The sequence below is a fragment of the Falco punctatus genome, assembly GCF_963210335.1.
Source record: "Falco punctatus genome assembly, chromosome: 6".
Classification (NCBI taxonomy): domain Eukaryota; kingdom Metazoa; phylum Chordata; class Aves; order Falconiformes; family Falconidae; genus Falco; species Falco punctatus.
In genome coordinates this window covers 46188797-46200382 of record NC_137585.1, presented here as the reverse complement: position 1 = coordinate 46200382, position 11586 = coordinate 46188797, and the positions used below count along the sequence as shown (strand labels likewise).

Here is an 11586-nt window from a genome sequence, read left to right as displayed (position 1 = left end):
ACAAAACAAAACAACCCACCAATTATTTGTGTAAAGCAGCTGAGCTAGTGCCACCATGGGAGCATTCACTTTTTCATTTCCTGACCTCAGAGTGTCAAAAAAACTTTACCTTTATTAGAAAAACTAATCCAAAAGTTACCAGCTCTCCCAATTTTATTTGTTTCTCTTCCATGATGCAAAAAAGCATCAGCACAAATGAGACTGCTAGCCTCCAACTTCTGGCTCAAACAACATATAAACCCAGATATTTCACCAGTTTTTCTAAATAATTAAGATGGGGATTGCAAACAAAGAGAATACACCTGCCTCATCTTACCTTTATAAAATAAGAGAGTCAAATTCTTAAAGAGTTGTGTTCTTTCCAGAAGAATTTGAAGGAGAAAAGGAAGAAACTTCCGTTCTTGCTTGTTTCAGCCTCTACCATATCACTAGAAGAAAGAAATAAGTGATTTAAAAACAAGCTATAATATCAACTTCCAAGTTCCACCAGAATTTTTCTCCTTCATTACAAGAAATAGCCTATGAATCACTACACTACAGCCAATCTAGGGCAGTACAATGACTTCGTAATAGCAGTAAAAGTCAACCTACCTACCTATTTATATCACACTTATCATAATGGCATACATTTTCCTTGGAACTATAACTTACCGTGAGTGATTCCCACTTCCTATAACACATGACAAGGAAGTATTAGAGGTTACATTTAATTTTTATGTCTCTTTTAACGCGGTTTCCTAGCTGAACAGGTTTATGCAGTCAGTACTATCAGCTCTGTCAGCCTGCTTACCACCCTCATTAATCACTTTCTGAACTGTTAGTTTGGCTGAAATTTAACTTGGGGGTGGAGAGGTTAAATACACTGTTCCCATAGGTATTGTCAAAAGAGACTTCTGGTGAAAGGGAGAGACCTCCAATACACACCCCTAAAGAGGGACAGGCTGTGGTACAGATGTGTGCACCACAGAAGCCACCATGGGAAAGAGCTCAAGCACAAAACCTATGCAAAGTTTCAATCAGTGTTTGTATCTTTCCAAGGCTCTAAAGTAAAGAATCAAGATCAAATCAGTAGAGATTCCATTAGTACCCAGTGCTCAAGGAACTAATTGCTGTTAGGGTGTACAAAGAAGAGAAGTGGTCTTCTCTCTTAAGAAATACTGTGTTTATCATATAGTGAAAAAAGGGAAGTAAATGGTAAAATGGCAGTATTGTAAACAACTTTGTATTTCTCTTGTATGTGCTGAAAGGAAGTAAATTATACCATACTGTTGACATTGTAATGGTTTTTCATTAAACAGCAAGAAAGGATACTACCAGCCTATTCTGTCCTCCTTTCCAATTCCTGTTTGCAAAAAAAAAAAAAAAAAAGGAGAATGAAAAAAGCAAGGGCACCATTCATACATATAAAACTTAATAATAGCCCTCTATGCATTGAATGTGGACTGCTGCTTGCATTAGCATAGACAGCTAAGGGGAGTCCATAGCTAAATGAAAATAAGTTTTTAAAAACAGTTGTCACAAAGTATACAGATAAAACTACTTTAAAAGCATAAGAATCCCATGTTCCATATAAGAAGAGAAACAGTTTCAGGTTTTATTATTTTAGTCCCTTACCTTTCTGAACAATTGCGTTAATTGTTAAAAGGAATGCTGTTGCCCCAGCACTCATGCGGTAGCAGGTAGATCTCACAGATTTTTAAGGTTACCACAGAGGTAATGAAACATTCAAAGAAGTTAACATCTAATTTTCGTGGACATTGAAAAATGGCAAATTCCAAGCAAGATTTCAGTGATCCAATCTAAAATAAAGCTTCTCACAATGTTTTTTTTTCCCCATCAGCATGGGTTCCTTCCAAAGCTGGGGTGTGTGTGGGGTGTGAAGTATGCATAGGAATATCCCCACAATTTATAACTTCTTCACTTACATGCATTTGAAGGTAGGATTTTTTCAAGCTTGCGTTATAACTATATATCAAGAGATCTCACATGAAGCAACTCAAACTTACAAACAAAGAACAATATTGCCTGTGAACAAAACCAGACTTAACAGAATTTAGAAGTCATAACTTTGTAGAAAACATAGCATAGACCTAAACCAAAAAGCAACCTTCTAAAAAAATTGTTAATCCCATTTGGTTAAACAGTTTTAAATGTTTCTTTGAAATACTATTCTCCTCTCTTGATGACTAATATTATTTATATTTTAATTCACTGAAAGAAATTTACGTAACATATGATCAACAGCATATACAGACAGCACTGTTTTGTCCTCAGATAGCAAGCAATAAATGGAGCAGGCAGGCTGCAGAGCAGACACTATGCTTCCTTCACATTTATTGAAGTTCTACAGTGAAGAACAGCCCTGAAGCACACAGCAGAGTAATCTTACCCAGCATCATTTCTGAGGTGTGCTATTTCTTTGTAAAACTGCAACCGTTCTCCAGGAAGCCTAATGTGGAACATTAGGCTGCTGCCACTGCTCACATCCAACTCCTGTTCACGGTTCACATCAGCAGTTCCTCAGTTAGGGTCCACATGCTGTAAGACAGGATGTACTTACAAATGAGATCACTGACCCATGGGATATTCCGACTGCTGCAGATGAATCACAACCCAGAAACATGTCACGAGCCCCCGAGAAGGAAACTTCAGGAACTGCTGTGTGGGTCATAAAAATGAGAGTAGTAGTTAGGAGAGATGTGGGCCCAATGCGCCAGCAGCAGGTGGTACACAGTTCCTTGGCTACACCAGGCAAAGAAGATGAAGAGGAAGAAAACCTGTAGAATATGGCTTATTTCCTCAGAAAGTTAACTTTTCTTAAACCATGTGTCTAAAAATTACAATACTTATGTTTGTTGCAGTCCTTCCGTAACAGTCTGTAAAACAGGACATCTGTTTTTCTTCTGTCCACTTTCCCCTTCACTGGCTCGATTTAGGCAGACTGATCTGCCTTACATATATGGGATGACTATGCTACAAACCTTGTCTTCCCTGGGAAGGAAAACCAAACCCATCAGCAGTGGTATGGTTCAAAAGGCAATTCAACATATGGAGCAACAGCATCTCCAAACCACTGCCTTTTAAAATCTGACACCATCACTTTCATTACAAAAGAAACCAACATGGCATGTGTGTCATGGTGGTCTCCAGGTTGCTGCCTGATAGAACAAGGAGGCTGCAGGACCCGTCCCTCCCAGTGCCAGAGACAAACCATGTTATGAACAGCCGAGGATAGCCCTCCAGATGGCTGGGAACAGCCATAACTTGGCTTCAAAGGCTGCTGAGGTAACAGGGGCTGGAAGAAAGAAGTAAAAGTCCTCCCAAAATCTACCTAGCTGGCTTTAGAAGCAAAACCGACAGTCTTCAGAGTGTTTTGAGACTGACTCACCCAAAACAGAAGGATGCAGTAGGAGTGCAATATGCTAATAGAGCATTGCTTTTATTTGTATGCAGATGCACAGAATTATAGGCATAAAGACATTGGAAAGCACCTGAGAAAATATACTTTCTCCCTATAAAATATTTACGACTGATCTAATCTTGCATTAAATGTTTCCTAATAATGGCAAACATTTGAGGCATTATAGTCAGTGAATTGCTAGGGAATGCCATGAAACTAAATACTTAAAATGTAGAAATTACCTTCAAGTCATCTCATTTGAATGAAATTATAAAAAATTAGGTTCTATTCATTAATTTATGTGGGTTTTATTATAATAAACAATGTGGTTTGGGTTTTGTAACAAAAGTATCCTAATTAGATCTTTCTTAAACAGATACAAGTTTATTAGTTAATGTATCTGGGGCAAACCATCCCAGATAATGCAGCTATTGCAGCTAATGCCATATTTTAAATCTTGCCAGTTGCTAGAGGAATTATTTATATGCACAGCATGGAAGCTTATACTCATGCTTCTTTGACCGCACATGAAAATAACGGACATTCAAGCTAAGAGAGTAGAAGATTAACAATTCTAAATCTCAAACCACCCTACATTTTCAATAAAAGACAAATAGATGGACATGGCATGATAAATAAAATATGTGCTTTGGCATTTCCTGGTTTTAGCAGACGATTTATACCTCTCAGGTGAGAAACTGCAAGGAATACTTCGTTCTTGAAAACTGGCACCTAACTTAGAAAAAAAAATTAATTTAATTTTGATAATTGTCTATTAATATTCTCATGCATGTTAAAACATTAGAAGCTCTTCCTTGCCTTTCCTCTCCCGAGTGTGACTTTCCTTATGACAAGAGATAAATTTGTCCGAACTCCCTTCCTTCCAAATGCCTTCTGTCAACACAGTTTAAGTTAAACAAAATCAGTGAGAGAAAGCGGGGAAGTGTCTTGTTTTAAAGTGTCATTGCCTATGTTACAAATTCACAGGTATCAAAATAAATGAAGACAACTGAGGAATTACAGATGATATCAGCCAGTAAGCGATCCCCTCTCCAACCTAAAGAAAAATCCTTAGTTCTGTGTAAAAACACTGATCTAAGTACTAAACATATTTCCACATTTCTTTATTACAAGCACTGTATCTTTTTGTCTCCTTTTAACATTGCTTTGGCCTGAATTCTGAAGAAATTAGGCTTAACGAAATCATGTTTTTTTCTAGGTACAGTGATTTTTTTTTTTAACTTCTTAGCCAAATTCCACCAAATCTGGGAGCTGGACAGTGATCTCAAGTCTAAACAGTATTAGAAGTATTTTATGATTTCAGTAGCTTACTGTGGTAAGCACAGCAAGCACGCCTTGGAATACAAACCAACATCTCCACAAATGCACAGACCTGTTGAAATCCAACAGTAAGCACTGTCAAATAATCCCAAAGAGAAAGAGAATGTTTTGTGTTGAATTACTTTTATTTTTACCTTATTCTTCCTTTTAATGCAAAACAGCTTTATTGAAATTGTAACAATAAAGTAAGTTGTCAAATGGTAACTTTTCCATTGGAATTTCACCTGGGCATTCTGGAATCACCAAGATTTCACATATTCTTATTATCACAGTTCATGATGTATTATATTAATCGCTTATTATATAACTATTATATACATAAAAGTGTATTTTACATACATTAATATGTGTATATACACGTGCTATATTGAATGCATATACTGAATACATGCATACATGTGAATATGTATATATACACACACACACAAATTTGTGCCAGTTGAAATCTTTCATCTTTTCTTAACCAAAATAATGTTCTGTTTGTATGTAACAGTTCAGCGTTTCTAGAAACAATCAGATATTTGAAACCACGGTGAAAGGTAGCTTAGATGTAACAAAAAATAGAGCACTTTTTACAAGAAGTCACATGGAAAAGATGAGGGGTAATGGGTACAAGTTACTCCTGGGGAGATTCTGATTGGACACAAGAGGAAAATTTTTCACAATGAGAACAGTTAGCCACTGGAATAATCTCTCCAATGGAAGTGGTGGATTCCCCAACATTGGACACTTCTAATATTCAGCTGGACAGGGTGCTGAGTCATCTGGTCTAGACCATGTTTTTCCCAGGAAAAGGATCCTTGAGGTCTCTTCAAACCTGCTATTCTATGATTAATTAAGTTCTTCACTGAGAGGGTGGTCAAGCACTGGAACAAGATCCCCAGGGAAGCGGTCATGGCCCCAAGCCTGTCACTGTTCAAGAAGTATGTGGACAACACCCTTAGATATATGGTTAACTTTTAGGTTGCCCTGTGTGGTGTCAGGAGTCGGACTCAATGATCCCTGAGTCCCTTCCAACTCAGGAGATTCTATGATTCCATAATTTACTACCATGGGTTCCTGGAGAAATTGAAAACAAAAAACACATGCCAAATGGATGTTTCTTGTGAAAATAAAACAGTAAACTCTTTCTTAATTACAGTAAAATTTTATATTATTGAGTAATATAAAATGTAAATTTCTGTAGAATTAGGCAAACAACGTAACTAACTCCTTGGGTTCAGGGCCCATTTATGAGGAGATGTAGTTTGTGGTAAAATGGATAAAGAATAATAGTGAACATGCTAAAATAGAAGCATTTGCCTAGTGCTTAATCTCCTCTTCAGTTTACTCCGCCTTATAATTGCACAGTACAACACACTTAAATAATGATAGGAGGTATTACCACATGAATCATGAGTTACACATTTTAAACAGATTTCCAAGAGAAGCAACATTGGTAAGGAAAAAACTGTCACCATGAAAAATACGATCTTTCATTTGTCACTGAAAAAATAAAGTCAGAGAATTATAAAAGTTATTTTGTTAAAGCAAAATGAACACATGGTATGAATACATTTACCCTTACTTGGACAATCCGTTCCTTCTTCTTTTTCTTTATATGGACAAGTTTAAAGCAATATTCCACCATGATCCCTTTGTCTCTTTTGATCACATTTTCCTAGACAGGAAAGTAGCAGAAGTAATGAACCAAAAAAAAAAAAAAAAATTACAGATCTCAAATTAAAAAACATAGACATTTCAAATAAAAAAGTTATCTATTTATCACTACAAATTTGGCACTACTGTGCCAATATGGGCTAGAATTTCAAACCTTATGGTCAATGAAGCATAAAATAGATTGTCAGAAATTCTCTCTGAAATATAAATCCACTGAAAAAAATGCTTAAAACACCTAAGATAACTTAAGAGAATCAAAATTGACTGAATATACCTCTAAAGAGTCTCTACCTCCACTTCTCAATTAATAAATGGCTTTCTCCTAGGTGACTGTTTCATAGAAGTAATAAAAACAAGCTTCCAATTTCTACATTTGAAACACTGTACCTTTTTGTGGTAAGGCAAATCACTTCTTATCTCAAAATTATTTACTGTGTAATAGAAACTAACAGCAAAATAGTAAGCTTTCCTACACAGAAGTTATCTTCTCAGAAAATTCAGGAGGCCCACTGTCATGAAGCCCACAGTGTGCCAACCATAATGATGTATGAAGTAGAACATAACCACAGAAAACAAATTTTTGTCATGAAGAGGAACACTGAAATTTATTTTTTTTCTGGCTGTAACTCAAAATGGAATTAAAAGAGGACTTTAAAAAAAATCATACTCCTTATACTCCCAGTGAAAATAATCATCCCTCTACACACATCTGAATTTTGGTCAACCTGAATTCTACTGTTCCACATTAAAGCTCATTTAAGGACAAAGCTGGCTACATCAAGTTGTGATCATTCTCTGACCAGCTTGGCTGACTGGACTAGATAACCTCCTTAGGCCTACTGTCAGGGTACCTGGACAAAAGCAAGTTAATGAAGCACTGAGTACCCTTCTTAGTTGCTATTTTGGCTGAGATGGCTTTGGCCCCACTGACACTATTCCACAGATGGGCTACTCTTGTTTGTGATTGTCCTTTCATCATGAAATGAGGATGCTACAGAACTAAAAAAATCCAACACTAAAATAAGAGCAAATACGTCAAGAAGAAAATGGGTACTAAATATCCATCTAGTTCATGCTTTCCCTACTACCAACAATGATTAAAAACATTCTTATCTTCTTATCCTGATAGTTTATTAAAAATTATCACAAGCTAATCTTTTGATATGTTAAGGGGGGGGGGGGGGGGATCTATATGTTTTGACTACATTTTTCTCCTGTAAGAATAAATAAAATGGAATAGAATAAGAAAAAAAGATTGAAACACCTGGAATTAATTTTTGGTAAGTCAAAATTCATAAGGAACGAAAGAGCAGCTGCATTCATGTTGAAAAATATCAGGGTCTAGGCTCAGAACACCCAACTGTGGCTTCTTTCAATACATTAACTGTTTCCAACACAGAATTCCTGAATTTTGTAAACAATCTCTCACCTTTGGTTCAGCCAGTAGAGAAGAGGGGCTGGTGCGGGAAGCACACAGACTGCAAAGAAATCACGGTGGAGTCACTGCCACAGAAAGACGGCAGTAATCCAGGGTTGAATCAACCCTGCTTCTTGGCACCAGCTCAGAGTGATGTATTATTTGCAGCTGAAAAAGGGGGATGTCTGACTGCTGTCAGAAAAAGAGCTGATGGCCAGGTAGAAGGAAGGAGAATGAAACAATTGCCCTTTCATCATGCAGCTACTAGAAGGCACTCCAACGCTTCAAGCTTTCTTTGTCAAATTTTCTCCCCTTCTCCCCCACTGCATTCAGTCCCTGTAATCACATAATATTCAGAACACTTTGGTCCAAGCCATTTGCCCGATATGGAATCAGGAAAGGTTGGGTCTGGGGACTTGTTTCCTCACTGAGCCCTGCAGGCAATGATCTGGTAGCTTTTAGCATCATTTACAGTGATTCAGAGGTAGGGTTGTAGGAAGTAAGATTAGTGCTGATTTGGAAGTCTGAGAGGCAAGCTAGCAGTGAGTATCCCACGGCAGCTTTCAGCGCATATTCAGAGGCAAAGATGTCCAATAATTCTCAGCAGTAAGCCCCCGGACTGTAAATATAATAGCAATCTGAAATCTTCATGAGTTTCCATTTAGTATTCTTACATCATGAGTAGCAACACGATATTTACCAGTGATTGATATCCAAGGAACATAATCTGTCTTACACCAGGTTATTTATACATGAAGAGTCCTGCAGCTCTGTCTGGTGATGGAGCGGATGCCCTGTGAAATGGAATGGATGCGTATGTATGCCCTGTACTCAGTGTCAAACTGTGACATTTATTTAAAATTACTTAGGTGGTGCATCTTCATTCAATCTTATGGCCAAAGTAATGGCTTATTGATGTTAGTAAAAGAGTGTGGCCAAGAACTCCTGTCTCCTCCTCCTAGTTCAGATTCCTTCACAACTGGGATTCTTCTTGCACATAAAAACAACCACCAGTTTTTTAAACATACCTTCTTGCTTCTCACTACCATATCTGCAAACAAATCAAACAGTGAACTCAGGAACACCACACACACATAGGCATGCTTAAAGTCAGCTCTTACTCTTTTGCTTGAACAAGACAAAAGCGTAGTTGCAGCTTAGTGCAATGTTCGTTATTTGTATTAAAGGAAAGTTAGGGAAGGTAATTTGTGGGTATCTGTGGCCAACAGCATTCCAAAATTACTAGCTGCATAGAGGGTAATGGGGTCCATTCTGAATATTCAAAGTTTTTTATTTAAAATGTTATGACTTTTAGATCAAGGGATGATTCCTCAGCAAATTCCTAAGTAAATTACACTAGGGGCAAGGATTAATCCCGAGTTTTCCATTCCTTTGATGAAAGCATCTAACACAGAATTCCCACACATCCCTTCTCAACATATAAAAGGGCAAGATCCACAGAGATGTTGTTGAGGGTTATGTTGTTAATGCTTATAAAAAATTCTTCAATGATGAAAATTACTCTCTAAAGTCATATTCACATATGCCATGTTATCCTTCCATTCAAAGTTCAGAAGGTTGCAGATCTAAAAGACAGGCAAGACTTTTATTTCTGCATCACAGTTATTCCTGGGGGAATCACAGGAATAATTTAAATAAATAAATAAATAAAAGTTTTAATCTTGAAATACATCAGACTTCAGAAAAACTCCAGTCTACGTGAACTCACATTAATATATTTGGCACCTATGAAATTACCCTCAAGCTCCTTCAGGGCATGCCGCTGTATGGGATATCTTTATATGCACATCTCCAGGCAAGGACTTGATCTCACTGTGATTGATAGAGGCACCTACCACAACAGAATCATAATCAAGACCAAGCTCCTTTGGAGAAATAAAAGCAAATAATAATGACAGTAATGTTTTAATATCCTACTAAGCAAGAATTACCTCTGCTTTCTTGTAACTTAACATTTTTTCCCTATCGCTTACATCCATTAAGTGTTGAGACTACCTGATAGCGCTATGACCACACTGGGCTTCTGCAGAATACCAGACATAATTAAACAGCAGCATGATGAAACAGTATACACATTCAACAAGTCCAGGTTGTTGGTTTTTTTTATATAAATATTTTTGAAGTTAAAGAACTTGCCTACAAAGCAGAAAGGAGAAGCTTGAAAGAGCAAGGGACAATTTTATCATTCCAAGAAAGCAAGAAGCCCAGCATTTCAGACCACCACTGTATGCACTTCCTGAAAATGGATGCATTTGTGAATTCTGGGGGGACAAGGGACTGTAAGAACCTGCAAAGATTTTTGGTTTGGAGGTATATGAAATGTGTTGGTTTGGGCCAGTAGGGAATGGCAGATGAAAAGTTAGTGGAGAAAGGCTGGGTAAGGGGCTGAATTTAGAACAAGGGGTGAATTATGAGGCAGGGGGAGAAGCAGTTAAAACAGTGACATGAAAGGATTTGCACTTCTCTCAGACCTGTGTTCTTTCTGCAGTTTATGGACATGAGAGGCTGGGAGCAGGGGCAGGGGGAGCAGTACGAATGGACAGGGCAGACTTTACATGCGGTAGTAAACAGAGAGAATGCAAGAACAGTGCATCCAACCAAACACGTAAGATTATTTGTTATCTCCCTCCTTCTCTGAGGTCCCTAAGACACCCACATTCCCTCTTAACCCCTGAAAAATGCAGGTAAGACACAATGTTTTATGAAGATAAACTCCAGATCTTTCAAAATAAAAACACATCAACTAAACAGATAAATATTATATGGCAAGGCATATACCTATAGTAAACAATTCCATCAATGCAATGCAATATGTAATCTCATCTGTTGATTTTAGAACAACGTCTTTGTTTAGAATCTGCAATAAACAACCAAATCTTCTTTCATCAGAAAGTGCAAATTAACCAAGTTAGTTAAGAACTGTTCTAAGAACACTTAATAGCATCCAGATTCAGTGACTGATTTTCTATTTTAAGCAGGCAGGAAGAGAGGTACAGCACAAACAATTTGCAGGATAAAAGCCTGACAGCAAAAACTCCACACACACCAAAGAAAATAATGTGTCTATGACAGTTACAACAGCAGCAATTTTCATCTTCTTACGCTACTCATGCAACGCACTTTGCAGTCATCCTTCTTGCATAAATCTGTACGTTATAATTTTGCGTTCCAATGGATCCGTTTGTATGCTCCGTATCTGCAAATGAGCCAAATAATACAGAATGTGAGAAGTGATTTGTGCTATCAGTGACATCAGGAGTTTTGCAGCTGTAGTTATTAACAGATATATTTTCATCCAGCAGCATCAACTAAAATCAATCATTCTGATAACTAGGCATGGCTTGAGCTGTCCGCCCTGTCATTTCAAACTGATTAATCACACATACACAGACCTTTACCTTAAAGGAGCAATTGTTCACATTTAATCACAAAGATACATTCAAGCATACCATCACAGATTACTAAATTTAAGTGCAATTTATGTCTTATATTTCAGCAAATACATTTATGATAATATGTCTTCAGCATGTAGATTTATTGTTTCATTCATTTCACAAACATTAAAATCTAAGCTAATGTGTTGTACTTTGAATCATTTACCACATCGGATTTGCAGTTTCTGAAGCTTCCATTATAGACATATCTTTATCTGCTGATTTATCCTAATAATCCAGATACAGATAAGTTATTAGTTGTTATGTCTTCTTCAGATTGTGCTTGCTAGATAGTAGCTATCATCTTCATCATA

At 37.1% G+C, this 11586-nt stretch overlaps 1 protein-coding gene across 1 annotated transcript in view; it reads right to left on the bottom strand.

Annotated features, from left to right (window-relative positions):
- The window catches only part of NEDD1 (NEDD1 gamma-tubulin ring complex targeting factor), a 229143-nt gene that overhangs the window by 48932 nt on the left and 168625 nt on the right, over positions 1-11586 (bottom strand). The window contains exon 16 of the mRNA XM_080392626.1: positions 317-11034. The gene's annotated coding sequence lies outside the window, so the exon portion shown is untranslated. The remainder of the gene's footprint in view (positions 1-316; positions 11035-11586) is intronic.